The following is a 19137-nucleotide window of genomic DNA, read 5'->3' on the forward strand; positions in this document are numbered from 1 at the left end:
GTGTCATGTGATATATATATTATACCCAGTGTCATGTGATATATATTATATTATACCCATAGTGTCATGTGATATATATATTATACCCAGTGTCATGTGATATATATATAATATTATGCCCATAGTGTCATGTGATATATATATATATATAATATTATGCCCATAGTGTCACGTGATATATATTATATTATACCCACAGTGTCATGTGATATATATGTATATTATACCCATAGTGTCATGTGATATATATATTATATTATACCCATAGTGTCATGTGATATATATATCCCGTGCAGCTCCCCCCCTGGGACATACTGTCACTCCCCCGCCCGTGCAGCTCCCCCCCTGGGACACACTGTCACTCCCCCGCCCGTGCAGCTCCCCCCCTGGGACACACTGTCACTCCCCCGCCCGTGCAGCTCCCCCCCTGGGACATACTGTCACTCCCCCGCCCGTGCAGCTCCCCCCCTGGGACACACTGTCACTCCCCCGCCCGTGCAGCTCCCCCCCTGGGACATACTGTCACTCCCCCGCCCGTGCAGCTCCCCCCCTGGGACATACTGTCACTCCCCCGCCCGTGCAGCTCCCCCCCTGGGACATACTGTCACTCCCCCGCCCGTGCAGCTCCCCCCCTGGGACACACTGTCACTCCCCCGCCCGTGCAGCTCCCCCCCTGGGACACACTGTCACTCCCCCGCCCGTGCAGCTCCCCCCCTGGGACACACTGTCACTCCCCCGCCCGTGCATCTCCCCCCCTGGGACATACTGTCACTCCCCCGCCCGTGCAGCTCCCCCCCTGGGACATACTGTCACTCCCCCGCCCGTGCAGCTCCCCCCCTGGGACACACTGTCACTCCCCCGCCCGTGCAGCTCCCCCCCTGGGACATACTGTCACTCCCCCGCCCGTGCAGCTCCCCCCCTGGGACACACTGTCACTCCCCCGCCCGTGCAGCTCCCCCCCTGGGACATACTGTCACTCCCCCGCCCGTGCAGCTCCCCCCTGGGACATACTGTCACTCCCCCGCCCGTGCAGCTCCCCCCCTGGGACACACTGTCACTCCCCCGCCCGTGCAGCTCCCCCCCTGGGACACACTGTCACTCCCCCGCCCGTGCAGCTCCCCCCCTGGGACATACTGTCACTCCCCCGCCCGTGCAGCTCCCCCCCTGGGACATACTGTCACTCCCCCGCCCGTGCAGCTCCGCCCCTGGGACACACTGTCACTCCCCCGCCCGTGCAGCTCCCCCCCTGGGACATACTGTCACTCCCCCGCCCGTGCAGCTCCGCCCCTGGGACATACTGTCACTCCCCCGCCCGTGCAGCTCCCCCCCTGGGACACACTGTCACTCCCCCGCCCGTGCAGCTCCCCCCCTGGGACATACTGTCACTCCCCCGCCCGTGCAGCTCCCCCCCTGGGACATACTGTCACTCCCCCGCCCGTGCAGCTCCGCCCCTGGGACATACTGTCACTCCCCCGCCCGTGCAGCTCCCCCCCTGGGACATACTGTCACTCCCCCGCCCGTGCAGCTCCCCCCCTGGGACATACTGTCACTCCCCCGCCCGTGCAGCTCCGCCCCTGGGACATACTGTCACTCCCCCGCCCGTGCAGCTCCCCCCCTGGGACATACTGTCACTCCCCCGCCCGTGCAGCTCCCCCCCTGGGACATACTGTCACTCCCCCGCCCGTGCAGCTCCCCCCCTGGGACATACTGTCACTCCCCCGCCCGTGCAGCTCCCCCCCTGGGACACACTGTCACTCCCCCCCTGGGACATACTGTCACTCCCCCGCCCGTGCAGCTCCCCCCCTGGGACACACTGTCACTCCCCCGCCCGTGCAGCTCCGCCCCTGGGACATACTGTCACTCCCCCGCCCGTGCAGCTCCCCCCCTGGGACATACTGTCACTCCCCCGCCCGTGCAGCTCCCCCCCTGGGACATACTGTCACTCCCCCGCCCGTGCAGCTCCCCCCCTGGGACACACTGTCACTCCCCCGCCCGTGCAGCTCCCCCCCTGGGACATACTGTCACTCCCCCGCCCGTGCAGCTCCCCCCCTGGGACATACTGTCACTCCCCCGCCCGTGCAGCTCCCCCCCTGGGACACACTGTCACTCCCCCGCCCGTGCAGCTCCGCCCCTGGGACACACTGTCACTCCCCCGCCCGTGCAGCTCCCCCCCTGGGACACACTGTCACTCCCCCGCCCGTGCAGCTCCCCCCCTGGGACACACTGTCACTCCCCCGCCCGTGCAGCTCCGCGCCTGCATTCTAGGTAGCGAGTTTGTTAGCCCAGACAATTGTATACACGTGGTACTGTGTATACACGTGGTACTGTGTATACACGTGGTACTGTATATACACGTGGTACTGTGTATACACGTGGTACTGTGTATACACGTGGTACATGTGTAAGACGTGCGCTGGCAGAGACTGGGGGTGGGGGGTGGAGAGCCTTGCTCTGCTGAAATAATGGTAGTTGTAGGTAAGGTGGTACCAGGGATATGGAAAGGAGGAGAAGGGAAGAAAGCGCACGACTCGCATAGTGTAGTAAGTAAAAATAGAATTTAATATGGAAGGTAAAATATGCACGTACAGAATAGGAAAAGAATACAGGTGTGTAGGTATAAAACCAGTAATGGATAATGCACTCCAACGGCTGCTGCACAGGATCCACAGAAGGCACCACGTCTTCCTTCACAGGCCACGATATGGCCACGGATGCCAAGGTTGTTCACCCTCACTTCTCTGCTCCTCCAACAACCGGAATTGGCCAGAGCTGGTGGAGCGATATCGATGGAGATCCGCGTTCTCCAGCAGTTACAGCTCGTGGATACTGCGCGTCTCAACCTCCAATCAGCACAGCAGAGGGAGGGAACTCCACGCATCGACAGGCGGAACCACAGAGTGACGTCTACCGCGTCACAGACTCCAACCAATCACAGCTCCGGTCACAGAGCATTCCAGAGGTGTGGGGCAGTCAGTGAGAGAAGGGTTTAAGGCGGGAGAGGGTGTCACGGTAACTTGTGAGAGGCCTATATTATACACCAAAATACCTGGGTGGAACTGAACACGACTTAGATATGATAAAATATAATTTATTCCTTGAAAAAGATGAACACACAGGATATACAAATAACAGGCAAAATATACACTTACTTAATGGGGTTTGGACAAGAAAGCCATCAGGATACAGGATTGGCCATTTCTTCCACAATACAGGTTCAGATGTAGACATCACGAAAATACACGAAGACAATGGGTATAGGCTGATCCTCGTTTATATGCAATCTCAGTCCTATCCCTTAACCTTGGGGCGCCTGGCTGTCTAGCAGATTCCTTTGTAGTTAGGAACTCCCTTATCTGCAAGTGTGAATGATGACACTTACAGACCACTCAGGCCCTTTGTTCCTCCGCCCTATTGTATACAATCAGAGCGGTCAGCCTTTGATCAGAGGGTTTATGATAGACAACTTGTCTGCCATCCTGACCATTAACATAGCAGATGGGTTCTTAGTTTTCATACTACACCCAAAATACAATTCATACTTTAATACCTTCATATATTAAAATAATCCGTTCTGCTGGGCCCAGTGGGCTGAAACCTGTCAGTCCTTTATGCCGACAGTGACTCTCCATTGTGGCCAAGTTTCAGCTCTCTATGACCCCCAGAACCGGAGATACACAAATGCAATTTAAAACCTTTTTATTTTAATACAGGATTCTCCGCTTAAAAATGAATCTCTGCTTTTCACTCTCTTCCCATTGACATCAACGGGCCCCGTCGCCATAGGCTTTTAATGGAGCAACTCCGCCGTTGAAGTCAATGGGTTCCGCCGGTATAGTCTTCCAATGAGGAAACTCCGCCATTGAAGTCTATAGGGCTTCTCCACCATAGCCGTTCAATGGAGTAACGCCGCCATTGAGGTCTAGGGGGAAAATCACAATTCTTTACCTTTGCCCATACTCCGTCTGGTTGTTCGGAGAGGGCTGGAAATGGCCATGCAGTCAAGCCGGAACGGTGACTACATGTGACCCAAATCCCAGCCCTCTGGTCCTCAGAACCGGAAATATGGACTCACACTTTTACTTTTTCGGACTTAGCCGTTTTAACGCCACGTGGCTTTTCCCCATTGGAATCAATGGCCGGCGCCGCCATAAGCAATGCATGGGCCAGCGCCGCCATTGGATTCAATGGGACCTCCGCTCCTGTATTGGAGTCAATGGCGCGACCCGCTTCATGAGTACGACCCCTTACGTGGGTCCCTCATTCCCGGACCCGATGGGGGTCGTGTGTGGGGGCTCCTAGGGGCTAGGGGCAAAAATAATTTTATTTCTGGGTGCCATAGAACCTAAGATTCCCACGCCACTTGTCGTTGACCTTGAACTCAGTGATAAAGCTCTTTTCAAAGACATTGTATCCGCTTCTGCGGTTTTGCGGTTTGGATGGCTGCCAACCTGTTCCTGGAGGTCGGCGTCGAAGAATCCTCATTGAAGTCAATGGCCCCATTGACGTACAATGGGAAACCGCCGCTCCTCCTCTCGGACGCCACCTGCTGGTCTTTGCTGGAAACAGGCCCAAAACAGCTAGATCCGCCATTGAAATGAATGGAGCTGCAATGGCGACCTATGGGAGGCTGCAAACTGGAGCCTGAAAAGGCGGGAAAATGGGACAAAGGGCTATAACCACTAAATTAACCTTAACCCTTTCCCTCCCGCATCAATCCCAGTGTATGTGTTGGTGCAAACACGGGATTGGGAACAATACACATTTACAGGGGAAAATACATTTGGTTGTGGAAGAAGGGTAAAAACACATTACTGGACCGCAGTCCAGTTAACCCCTTGCTTCCCAAGTGAGAGCAGGGGGTGGCCAAATGGGGTGTAACCCCTTTTAATACCGGACCAAACCCCTCTCCCATGACAGAGGGCTTTATAGTAAGTAGGGGGAGGGTTCGGGATGGGACGCTCTTGCTATATTAGTATGGGGTGCTAGGAGGAGAAGGGGTACAGAGGAAGCAAAACACCTCCCGAAGCGAGAAAAGATCCTACAGGACAGCACTCAAACCTAATGCACAGTGACATGGTGAAATCATTATAACTAACGCTTTAATAGGATAATCAACATAAATAAATCAGACCAGCGATGACGTGTAGGCAACATTGTCATACTGTCACAACCCCCGTGTCACAATGTCATGTAACGTGGTATAATCATTATATACAGACCGGAGTCCCTCTCCTGGGTCATACTGTCACTGTCCCGTGTCACAATGTCATGTAACATGGTATAATCATTATATACAGACCGGAGTCCCTCTCCTGGGTCATACTGTCACAACCCCCGTGTCACAATGTCATGTAACGTGGTATAATCATTATATACAGACCGGAGTCCCTCTCCTGGGTCATACTGTCACTGTCCCATGTCACAATGTCATGTAACGTGGTATAATCATTATATACAGACCGGAGTCCCTCTCCTGGGTCATACTGTCACGTGTCACAATGTCATGTAACGTGGTATAATCATTATATACAGGCCGGAGTCCCTCTCCTGGGTCATACTGTCACTGTCCCGTGTCACAATGTCATGTAACATGGTATAATCATTATATACAGACCGGAGTCCCTCTCCTGGGTCATACTGTCACGTGTCACAATGTCATGTAACGTGGTATAATCATTATATACAGACCGGAGTCCCTCTCCTGGGTCATACTGTCACTCCCCCGTGTCACAATGTCATGTAACGTGGTATAATCATTATATACAGACCGCAGTCCCTCTCCTGGGTCATACTGTCACTGTCCCGTGTCACAATGTCATGTAACGTGGTATAATCATTATATACAGACCGCAGTCCCTCTCCTGGGTCATACTGTCACTGTCCCGTGTCACAATGTCATGTAACGAGGTATAATCATTATATACAGACCGGAGTCCCTCTCCTGGGTCATACTGTCACTCCCCCGTGTCACAATGTCATGTAACGTGGTATAATCATTATATACAGACCGGAGTCCCTCTCCTGGGTCATACTGTCACTCCCCCGTGTCACAATGTCATGTAACGTGGTATAATCATTATATACAGACCGGAGTCCCTCTCCTGGGTCATACTGTCACTGTCCCGTGTCACAATGTCATGTAACGTGGTATAATCATTATATACAGACCGGAGTCCCTCTCCTGGGTCATACTGTCACGTGTCACAATGTCATGTAATGTGGTATAATCATTATATACAGACCGGAGTCCCTCTCCTGGGTCATATTGTCACTGTCCCGTGTCACAATGTCATGTAACGTGGTATAATCATTATATACAGACCGGAGTCCCTCTCCTGGGTCATACTGTCACTCCCCCATGTCACAATGTCATGTAACATGGTATAATCATTATATACAGACCGGAGTCCCTCTCCTGGGTCATACTGTCACTGTCCCGTGTCACAATGTCATGTAACGTGGTATAATCATTATATACAGACCGGAGTCCCTCTCCTGGGTCATACTGTCACTCCCCCGTGTCACAATGTCATGTAACGAGGTATAATCATTATATACAGACCGGAGTCCCTCTCCTGGGTCATACTGTCACTGTCCCGTGTCACAATGTCATGTAACGTGGTATAATCATTATATACAGACCGGAGTCCCTCTCCTGGGTCATACTGTCACTGTCCCGTGTCACAATGTCATGTAACGTGGTATAATCATTATATACAGACCGGAGTCCCTCTCCTGGGTCATACTGTCACTCCCCCGTGTCACAATGTCATGTAACGAGGTATAATCATTATATACAGACCGGAGTCCCTCTCCTGGGTCATACTGTCACTGTCCCGTGTCACAATGTCATGTAACGTGGTATAATCATTATATACAGACCGGAGTCCCTCTCCTGGGTCATACTGTCACTGTCCCGTGTCACAATGTCATGTAACGTGGTATAATCATTATATACAGACCGGAGTCCCTCTCCTGGGTCATACTGTCACTGTCCCGTGTCACAATGTCATGTAACGTGGTATAATCATTATATACAGACCGGAGTCCCTCTCCTGGGTCATACTGTCACTGTCACGTGTCACAATGTCATGTAACGTGGTATAATCATTATATACAGACCGGAGTCCCTCTCCTGGGTCATACTGTCACTGTCCCGTGTCACAATGTCATGTAATGTGGTATAATCATTATATACAGACCGGAGTCCCTCTCCTGGGTCATACTGTCACTGTCCCGTGTCACAATGTCATGTAACGTGGTATAATCATTATATACAGGCCGGAGTCCCTCTCCTGGGTCATACTGTCACTGTCCCGTGTCACAATGTCATGTAACGAGGTATAATCATTATATACAGACCGGAGTCCCTCTCCTGAGTCATACTGTCACTGTCCCGTGTCACAATGTCATGTAACGTGGTATAATCATTATATACAGACCGGAGTCCCTCTCCTGGGTCATACTGTCACTGTCCCGTGTCACAATGTCATGTAACGTGGTATAATCATTATATACAGGCCGGAGTCCCTCTCCTGGGTCATACTGTCACTGTCCCGTGTCACAATGTCATGTAACGTGGTATAATCATTATATACAGACTGGAGTCCCTCTCCTGGGTCATACTGTCACGTGTCACAATGTCATGTAACGTGGTATAATCATTATATACAGACCGGAGTCCCTCTCCTGGGTCATACTGTCACTGTCCCGTGTCACAATGTCATGTAACGTGGTATAATCATTATATACAGACCGGAGTCCCTCTCCTGGGTCATACTGTCACTGTCACGTGTCACAATGTCATGTAACGTGGTATAATCATTATATACAGACCGGAGTCCCTCTCCTGGGTCATACTGTCACTCCCCCGTGTCACAATGTCATGTAACGAGGTATAATCATTATATACAGACCGGAGTCCCTCTCCTGGGTCATACTGTCACTGTCCCGTGTCACAATGTCATGTAACGTGGTATAATCATTATATACAGACCGGAGTCCCTCTCCTGGGTCATACTGTCACTGTCACGTGTCACAATGTCATGTAACGTGGTATAATCATTATATACAGACCGGAGTCCCTCTCCTGGGTCATACTGTCACTCCCCCGTGTCACAATGTCATGTAACGAGGTATAATCATTATATACAGACCGGAGTCCCTCTCCTGGGTCATACTGTCACTGTCCCGTGTCACAATGTCATGTAACGAGGTATAATCATTATATACAGGCCGGAGTCCCTCTCCTGGGTCATACTGTCACTCCCCCGTGTCACAATGTCATGTAACGTGGTACAATCATTATATACAGACCGGAGTCCCTCTCCTGGGTCATACTGTCACATGTCACAATGTCATGTAACGTGGTATAATCATTATATACAGACCGGAGTCCCTCTCCTGGGTCATACTGTCACTCCCCCGTGTCACAATGTCATGTAACGTGGTATAATCATTATATACAGGCCGGAGTCCCTCTCCTGGGTCATACTGTCACTCCCCCGTGTCACAATGTCATGTAACGAGGTATAATCATTATATACAGACCGGAGTCCCTCTCCTGGGTCATACTGTCACTGTCCCGTGTCACAATGTCATGTAACGTGGTATAATCATTATATACAGACCGGAGTCCCTCTCCTGGGTCATACTGTTACTGTCCCGTGTCACAATGTCATGTAACGTGGTATAATCATTATATACAGACCGGAGTCCCTCTCCTGGGTCATACTGTCACTGTCCCGTGTCACAATGTCATGTAACGTGGTATAATCATTATATACAGACCGGAGTCCCTCTCCTGGGTCATACTGTCACTCCCCCGTGTCACAATGTCATGTAACGAGGTATAATCATTATATACAGACCGGAGTCCCTCTCCTGGGTCATACTGTCACTGTCCCGTGTCACAATGTCATGTAACGTGGTATAATCATTATATACAGACCGGAGTCCCTCTCCTGGGTCATACTGTCACTGTCCCGTGTCACAATGTCATGTAACGTGGTATAATCATTATATACAGACCGGAGTCCCTCTCCTGGGTCATACTGTCACTGTCCCGTGTCACAATGTCATGTAACGTGGTATAATCATTATATACAGACCGGAGTCCCTCTCCTGGGTCATACTGTCACGTGTCACAATGTCATGTAACGTGGTATAATCATTATATACAGACCGGAGTCCCTCTCCTGGGTCATACTGTCACTGTCCCGTGTCACAATGTCATGTAATGTGGTATAATCATTATATACAGACCGGAGTCCCTCTCCTGGGTCATACTGTCACTGTCCCGTGTCACAATGTCATGTAACGTGGTATAATCATTATATACAGGCCGGAGTCCCTCTCCTGGGTCATACTGTCACTGTCCCGTGTCACAATGTCATGTAACGAGGTATAATCATTATATACAGACCGGAGTCCCTCTCCTGAGTCATACTGTCACTGTCCCGTGTCACAATGTCATGTAACGTGGTATAATCATTATATACAGACCGGAGTCCCTCTCCTGGGTCATACTGTCACTGTCCCGTGTCACAATGTCATGTAACGTGGTATAATCATTATATACAGGCCGGAGTCCCTCTCCTGGGTCATACTGTCACTGTCCCGTGTCACAATGTCATGTAACGTGGTATAATCATTATATACAGACTGGAGTCCCTCTCCTGGGTCATACTGTCACGTGTCACAATGTCATGTAACGTGGTATAATCATTATATACAGACCGGAGTCCCTCTCCTGGGTCATACTGTCACTGTCCCGTGTCACAATGTCATGTAACGTGGTATAATCATTATATACAGACCGGAGTCCCTCTCCTGGGTCATACTGTCACTGTCACGTGTCACAATGTCATGTAACGTGGTATAATCATTATATACAGACCGGAGTCCCTCTCCTGGGTCATACTGTCACTCCCCCGTGTCACAATGTCATGTAACGAGGTATAATCATTATATACAGACCGGAGTCCCTCTCCTGGGTCATACTGTCACTGTCCTGTGTCACAATGTCATGTAACGTGGTATAATCATTATATACAGACCGGAGTCCCTCTCCTGGGTCATACTGTCACTGTCACGTGTCACAATGTCATGTAACGTGGTATAATCATTATATACAGACCGGAGTCCCTCTCCTGGGTCATACTGTCACTCCCCCGTGTCACAATGTCATGTAACGAGGTATAATCATTATATACAGACCGGAGTCCCTCTCCTGGGTCATACTGTCACTGTCCTGTGTCACAATGTCATGTAACGAGGTATAATCATTATATACAGGCCGGAGTCCCTCTCCTGGGTCATACTGTCACTCCCCCGTGTCACAATGTCATGTAACGTGGTATAATCATTATATACAGACCGGAGTCCCTCTCCTGGGTCATACTGTCACTGTCACATGTCACAATGTCATGTAACGTGGTATAATCATTATATACAGACCGGAGTCCCTCTCCTGGGTCATACTGTCACTCCCCCGTGTCACAATGTCATGTAACGTGGTATAATCATTATATACAGACCGGAGTCCCTCTCCTGGGTCATACTGTCACTCCCCCGTGTCACAATGTCATGTAACGTGGTATAATCATTATATACAGACCGGAGTCCCTCTCCTGGGTCATACTGTCACTGTCCCGTGTCACAATGTCATGTAACGTGGTATAATCATTATATACAGACCGGAGTCCCTCTCCTGGGTCATACTGTCACTGTCACGTGTCACAATGTCATGTAACGTGGTATAATCATTATATACAGACCGGAGTCCCTCTCCTGGGTCATACTGTCACTGTCCCGTGTCACAATGTCATGTAACATGGTATAATCATTATATACAGACCGGAGTCCCTCTCCTGGGTCATACTGTCACTGTCACGTGTCACAATGTCATGTAACGTGGTATAATCATTATATACAGACCGGAGTCCCTCTCCTGGGTCGTACTGTCACTCCCCCGTGTCACAATGTCATGTAACGTGGTATAATCATTATATACAGACCGGAGTCCCTCTCCTGGGTCATACTGTCACGTGTCACAATGTCATGTAACGTGGTATAATCATTATATACAGACCGGAGTCCCTCTCCTGGGTCATACTGTCACTGTCACGTGTCACAATGTCATGTAACGTGGTATAATCATTATATACAGACCGGAGTCCCTCTCCTGGGTCATACTGTCACTCCCCCGTGTCACAATGTCATGTAACGAGGTATAATCATTATATACAGACCGGAGTCCCTCTCCTGGGTCATACTGTCCCGTGTCACAATGTCATGTAACGTGGTATAATCATTATATACAGACCGGAGTCCCTCTCCTGGGTCATACTGTCCCGTGTCACAATGTCATGTAACGCGGTATAATCATTATATACAGACCGGAGTCCCTCTCCTGGGTCATACTGTCACGTGTCACAATGTCATGTAATGTGGTATAATCATTATATACAGACCGGAGTCCCTCTCCTGGGTCATACTGTCACTCCCCCGTGTCACAATGTCATGTAACGTGGTATAATCATTATATACAGACCGGAGTCCCTCTCCTGGGTCATACTGTCACTCCCCCGTGTCACAATGTCATGTAACGTGGTATAATCATTATATACAGACCGGAGTCCCTCTCCTGGGTCATACTGTCACTGTCCCGTGTCACAATGTCATGTAACGTGGTATAATCATTATATACAGACCGGAGTCCCTCTCCTGGGTCATACTGTCACTCCCCCATGTCACAATGTCATGTAACGTGGTATAATCATTATATACAGACCGGAGTCCCTCTCCTGGGTCATACTGTCACTGTCCCGTGTCACAATGTCATGTAACGTGGTATAATCATTATATACAGACCGGAGTCCCTCTCCTGGGTCATACTGTCACTGTCCCGTGTCACAATGTCATGTAACGTGGTATAATCATTATATACAGACCGGAGTCCCTCTCCTGGGTCATACTGTCACGTGTCACAATGTCATGTAACGTGGTATAATCATTATATACAGACAGGAGTCCCTCTCCTGGGTCATACTGTCACTGTCCCGTGTCTCAATGTCATGTAACGTGGTATAATCATTATATACAGACCGCAGTCCCTCTCCTGGGTCATACTGTCACTGTCCCGTGTCACAATGTCATGTAACGTGGTATAATCATTATATACAGACCGGAGTCCCTCTCCTGGGTCATACTGTCACTCCCCCGTGTCACAATGTCATGTAACGAGGTATAATCATTATATACAGACCGGAGTCCCTCTCCTGGGTCATACTGTCACTGTCACGTGTCACAATGTCATGTAACGTGGTATAATCATTATATACAGACCGGAGTCCCTCTCCTGGGTCATACTGTCACTGTCCCGTGTCACAATGTCATGTAACGTGGTATAATCATTATATACAGACCGGAGTCCCTCTCCTGGGTCATACTGTCACTGTCCCGTGTCACAATGTCATGTAACATGGTATAATCATTATATACAGACCGGAGTCCCTCTCCTGGGTCATACTGTCACGTGTCACAATGTCATGTAACGTGGTATAATCATTATATACAGACCGGAGTCCCTCTCCTGGGTCATACTGTCACTCCCCCGTGTCACAATGTCATGTAACGAGGTATAATCATTATATACAGACCGGAGTCCCTCTCCTGGGTCATACTGTCCCGTGTCACAATGTCATGTAACGTGGTATAATCATTATATACAGACCGGAGTCCCTCTCCTGGGTCATACTGTCACTGTCCCGTGTCACAATGTCATGTAACGTGGTATAATCATTATATACAGACCGGAGTCCCTCTCCTGGGTCATACTGTCACTGTCCCGTGTCACAATGTCATGTAACGTGGTATAATCATTATATACAGACCGGAGTCCCTCTCCTGGGTCATACTGTCACTGTCCCGTGTCACAATGTCATGTAACGTGGTATAATCATTATATACAGACCGGAGTCCCTCTCCTGGGTCATACTGTCACTTTCCCGTGTCACAATGTCATGTAACGTGGTATAATCATTATATACAGACCGGAGTCCCTCTCCTGGGTCATACTGTCACTGTCCCGTGTCACAATGTCATGTAACGTGGTATAATCATTATATACAGACCGCAGTCCCTCTCCTGGGTCATACTGTCACTCCCCCGTGTCACAATGTCATGTAACGTGGTATAATCATTATATACAGACCGGAGTCCCTCTCCTGGGTCATACTGTCACTCCCCCGTGTCACAATGTCATGTAACGTGGTATAATCATTATATACAGACCGGAGTCCCTCTCCTGGGTCATACTGTCACTCCCCCGTGTCACAATGTCATGTAACGTGGTATAATCATTATATACAGACCGGAGTCCCTCTCCTGGGTCATACTGTCACTGTCCCGTGTCACAATGTCATGTAACGTGGTATAATCATTATATACAGACCGGAGTCCCTCTCCTGGGTCATACTGTCACTGTCTCGTGTCACAATGTCATGTAACGTGGTATAATCATTATATACAGACCGGAGTCCCTCTCCTGGGTCATACTGTCACTGTCTCGTGTCACAATGTCATGTGACGTGGTATAATCATTATATACAGACCGGAGTCCCTCTCCTGGGTCATACTGTCACTGTCCCGTGTCACAATGTCATGTAACGTGGTATAATCATTATATACAGACCGGAGTCCCTCTCCTGGGTCGTACTGTCACTCCCCCGTGTCACAATGTCATGTAATGTGGTATAATCATTATATACAGACCGGAGTCCCTCTCCTGGGTCGTACTGTCACTCCCCCGTGTCACAATGTCATGTAACGTGGTATAATCATTATATACAGACCGGAGTCCCTCTCCTGGGTCATACTGTCACTGTCCCGTGTCACAATGTCATGTAACGTGGTATAATCATTATATACAGACCGGAGTCCCTCTCCTGGGTCATACTGTCACTGTCCCATGTCACAATGTCATGTAACGTGGTATAATCATTATATACAGACCGGAGTCCCTCTCCTGGGTCATACTGTCACTGTCCCATGTCACAATGTAATGTAACGAGGTATAATCATTATATACAGACCGGAGTCCCTCTCCTGGGTCGTACTGTCACTCCCCCGTGTCACAATGTCATGTAACGTGGTATAATCATTATATACAGACCGGAGTCCCTCTCCTGGGTCATACTGTCACTGTCCCGTGTCACAATGTCATGTAACGTGGTATAATCATTATATACAGACCGGAGTCCCTCTCCTGGGTCATACTGTCACTGTCCCGTGTCACAATGTCATGTAACGTGGTATAATCATTATATACAGACTGGAGTCCCTCTCCTGGGTCATACTGTCACTGTCCCGTGTCACAATGTCATGTAACGTGGTATAATCATTATATACAGACTGGAGTCCCTCTCCTGGGTCATACTGTCACTGTCCCGTGTCACAATGTCATGTAACGTGGTATAATCATTATATACAGACCGGAGTCCCTCTCCTGGGTCATACTGTCACTCCCCCGTGTCACAATGTCATGTAACGTGGTATAATCATTATATACAGACCGGAGTCCCTCTCCTGGGTCATACTGTCACTGTCACGTGTCACAATGTCATGTAACGTGGTATAATCATTATATACAGACCGGAGTCCCTCTCCTGGGTCATACTGTCACTCCCCCGTGTCACAATGTCATGTAACGTGGTATAATCATTATATACAGACCGGAGTCCCTCTCCTGGGTCATACTGTCACTCCCCCGTGTCACAATGTCATGTAACGTGGTATAATCATTATATACAGACCGGAGTCCCTCTCCTGGGTCATACTGTCACTGTCCCGTGTCACAATGTCATGTAACGAGGTATAATCATTATATACAGACCGGAGTCCCTCTCCTGGGTCATACTGTCACTGTCCCGTGTCACAATGTAATGTAACGAGGTATAATCATTATATACAGACCGGAGTCCCTCTCCTGGGTCATACTGTCACTGTCCCGTGTCACAATGTCATGTAACGAGGTATAATCATTATATACAGACCGGAGTCCCTCTCCTGGGTCATACTGTCACTGTCCCGTGTCACAATGTCATGTAACGTGGTATAATCATTATATACAGACCGGAGTCCCTCTCCTGGGTCATACTGTCACTGTCCCGTGTCACAATGTCATGTAACGTGGTATAATCATTATATACAGACAGGAGTCCCTCTCCTGGGTCATACTGTCACAGTCCCGTGTCACAATGTCATGTAACGTGGTATAATCATTATATACAGACCGGAGTCCCTCTCCTGGGTCATACTGTCACTGTCACGTGTCACAATGTCATGTAACGTGGTATAATCATTATATACAGACCGGAGTCCCTCTCCTGGGTCATACTGTCACTGTCCCGTGTCACAATGTCATATAACGTGGTATAATCATTATATACAGACCGGAGTCCCTCTCCTGGGTCATACTGTCACTGTCCCGTGTCACAATGTCATGTAACGTGGTATAATCATTATATACAGACCGGAGTCCCTCTCCTGGGTCATACTGTCACTCCCCCGTGTCACAATGTCATGTAACGTGGTATAATCATTATATACAGACCGGAGTCCCTCTCCTGGGTCATACTGTCACTGTCCCGTGTCACAATGTCATGTAACGTGGTATAATCATTATATACAGACCGGAGTCCCTCTCCTGAGTCATACTGTCACTGTCCCGTGTCACAATGTCATGTAACGTGGTATAATCATTATATACAGACCGGAGTCCCTCTCCTGGGTCATACTGTCACTGTCCCGTGTCACAATGTCATGTAACGTGGTATAATCATTATATACAGACTGGAGTCCCTCTCCTGGGTCATACTGTCACTCCCCCGTGTCACAATGTCATGTAACGTGGTATAATCATTATATACAGACCGGAGTCCCTCTCCTGGGTCATACTGTCCCTCCCCCGTGTCACAATGTCATGTGACGTGGTATAATCATTATATACAGACCGGAGTCCCTCTCCTGGGTCATACTGTCACTGTCCCGTGTCACAATGTCATGTAACGTGGTATAATCATTATATACAGACCGGAGTCCCTCTCCTGGGTCATACTGTCACTCCCCCGTGTCACAATGTCATGTGACGTGGTATAATCATTATATACAGACCGGAGTCCCTCTCCTGGGTCATACTGTCACTGTCCCGTGTCACAATGTCATGTAACGTGCTATAATCATTATATACAGGCCGGAGTCCCTCTCCTGGGTCGTACTGTCACTGTCCCGTGTCACAATGTCATGTAACGTGGTATAATCATTATATACAGACCGGAGTCCCTCTCCTGGGTCATACTGTCACTCCCCCGTGTCACAATGTCATGTAATGTGGTATAATCATTATATACAGACCGGAGTCCCTCTCCTGGGTCATACTGTCACTGTCCCGTGTCACAATGTCATGTAACGTGGTATAATCATTATATACAGACCGGAGTCCCTCTCCTGGGTCATACTGTCACTGTCCCGTGTCACAATGTCATGTAACGTGGTATAATCATTATATACAGACCGGAGTCCCTCTCCTGGGTCATACTGTCACTGTCCCGTGTCACAATGTCATGTAACGTGGTATAATCATTATATACAGACCGGAGTCCCTCTCCTGGGTCATACTGTCACTGTCCCGTGTCACAATGTAATGTAACGAGGTATAATCATTATATACAGACCGGAGTCCCTCTCCTGGGTCGTACTGTCACTGTCCCGTGTCACAATGTAATGTAACGAGGTATAATCATTATATACAGACCGGAGTCCCTCTCCTGGGTCGTACTGTCACTCCCCCGTGTCACAATGTCATGTAACGTGGTATAATCATTATATACAGACCGGAGTCCCTCTCCTGGGTCATACTGTCACTGTCCCGTGTCACAATGTCATGTAACGTGGTATAATCATTATATACAGACCGGAGTCCCTCTCCTGGGTCATACTGTCACTGTCCCGTGTCACAATGTCATGTAACGTGGTATAATCATTATATACAGACCGGAGTCCCTCTCCTGGGTCATACTGTCACTGTCCCGTGTCACAATGTCATGTAACGTGGTATAATCATTATATACAGACTGGAGTCCCTCTCCTGGGTCATACTGTCACTGTCCCGTGTCACAATGTCATGTAACGTGGTATAATCATTATATACAGACCGGAGTCCCTCTCCTGGGTCATACTGTCACTCCCCCGTGTCACAATGTCATGTAACGTGGTATAATCATTATATACAGACCGGAGTCCCTCTCCTGGGTCATACTGTCACTGTCCCGTGTCACAATGTCATGTAACGTGGTATAATCATTATATACAGACCGGAGTCCCTCTCCTGGGTCATACTGTCACTGTCACGTGTCACAATGTCATGTAACGTGGTATAATCATTATATACAGACCGGAGTCCCTCTCCTGGGTCATACTGTCACTCCCCCGTGTCACAATGTCATGTAACGTGGTATAATCATTATATACAGACCGGAGTCCCTCTCCTGGGTCATACTGTCACTGTCCCGTGTCACAATGTCATGTAACGTGGTATAATCATTATATACAGACCGGAGTCCCTCTCCTGGGTCATACTGTCACTGTCCCGTGTCACAATGTCATGTAACGAGGTATAATCATTATATACAGACCGGAGTCCCTCTCCTGGGTCATACTGTCACTGTCCCGTGTCACAATGTAATGTAACGAGGTATAATCATTATATACAGACCGGAGTCCCTCTCCTGGGTCATACTGTCACTGTCCCGTGTCACAATGTCATGTAACGAGGTATAATCATTATATACAGACCGGAGTCCCTCTCCTGGGTCATACTGTCACTGTCCCGTGTCACAATGTCATGTAACGTGGTATAATCATTATATACAGACCGGAGTCCCTCTCCTGGGTCATACTGTCACTGTCCCGTGTCACAATGTCATGTAACGTGGTATAATCATTATATACAGACAGGAGTCCCTCTCCTGGGTCATACTGTCACTGTCCCGTGTCACAATGTCATGTAACGTGGTATAATCATTATATACAGACCGGAGTCCCTCTCCTGGGTCATACTGTCACTGTCACGTGTCACAATGTCATGTAACGTGGTATAATCATTATATACAGACCGGAGTCCCTCTCCTGGGTCATACTGTCACTGTCCCGTGTCACAATGTCATATAACGTGGTATAATCATTATATACAGACCGGAGTCCCTCTCCTGGGTCATACTGTCACTGTCCCGTGTCACAATGTCATGTAACGTGGTATAATCATTATATACAGACCGAAGTCCCTCTCCTGGGTCATACTGTCACTCCCCCGTGTCACAATGTCATGTAACGTGGTATAATCATTATATACAGACCGGAGTCCCTCTCCTGGGTCATACTGTCACTGTCCCGTGTCACAATGTCATGTAACGTGGTATAATCATTATATACAGACCGGAGTCCCTCTCCTGAGTCATACTGTCACTGTCCCGTGTCACAATGTCATGTAACGTGGTATAATCATTATATACAGACCGGAGTCCCTCTCCTGGGTCATACTGTCACTCCCCCGTGTCACAATGTCATGTAACGTGGTATAATCATTATATACAGACTGGAGTCCCTCTCCTGGGTCATACTGTCACTCCCCCGTGTCACAATGTCATGTAACGTGGTATAATCATTATATACAGACCGGAGTCCCTCTCCTGGGTCATACTGTCCCTCCCCCGTGTCACAATGTCATGTAACGTGGTATAATCATTATATACAGACCGGAGTCCCTCTCCTGGGTCATACTGTCACTGTCCCGTGTCACAATGTCATGTAACGTGGTATAATCATTATATACAGACCGGAGTCCCTCTCCTGGGTCATACTGTCACTGTCCCGTGTCACAATGTCATGTGACGTGGTATAATCATTATATACAGACCGGAGTCCCTCTCCTGGGTCGTACTGTCACTGTCCCGTGTCACAATGTCATGTAACGTGGTATAATCATTATATACAGACCGGAGTCCCTCTCCTGGGTCATACTGTCACTCCCCCGTGTCACAATGTCATGTAATGTGGTATAATCATTATATACAGACC

The 19137-nt window shown here is 48.8% G+C and overlaps 1 protein-coding gene across 3 annotated transcripts in view; it reads left to right on the plus strand.

Annotated features, from left to right (window-relative positions):
* Window positions 1-19137, plus strand: part of PUS3 (pseudouridine synthase 3) — a 51453-nt gene that overhangs the window by 1121 nt on the left and 31195 nt on the right. The window lies entirely within an intron of this gene.

Source organism: Ascaphus truei, unplaced genomic scaffold (assembly GCF_040206685.1).
Source record: "Ascaphus truei isolate aAscTru1 unplaced genomic scaffold, aAscTru1.hap1 HAP1_SCAFFOLD_467, whole genome shotgun sequence".
Lineage (NCBI taxonomy): Eukaryota > Metazoa > Chordata > Amphibia > Anura > Ascaphidae > Ascaphus > Ascaphus truei.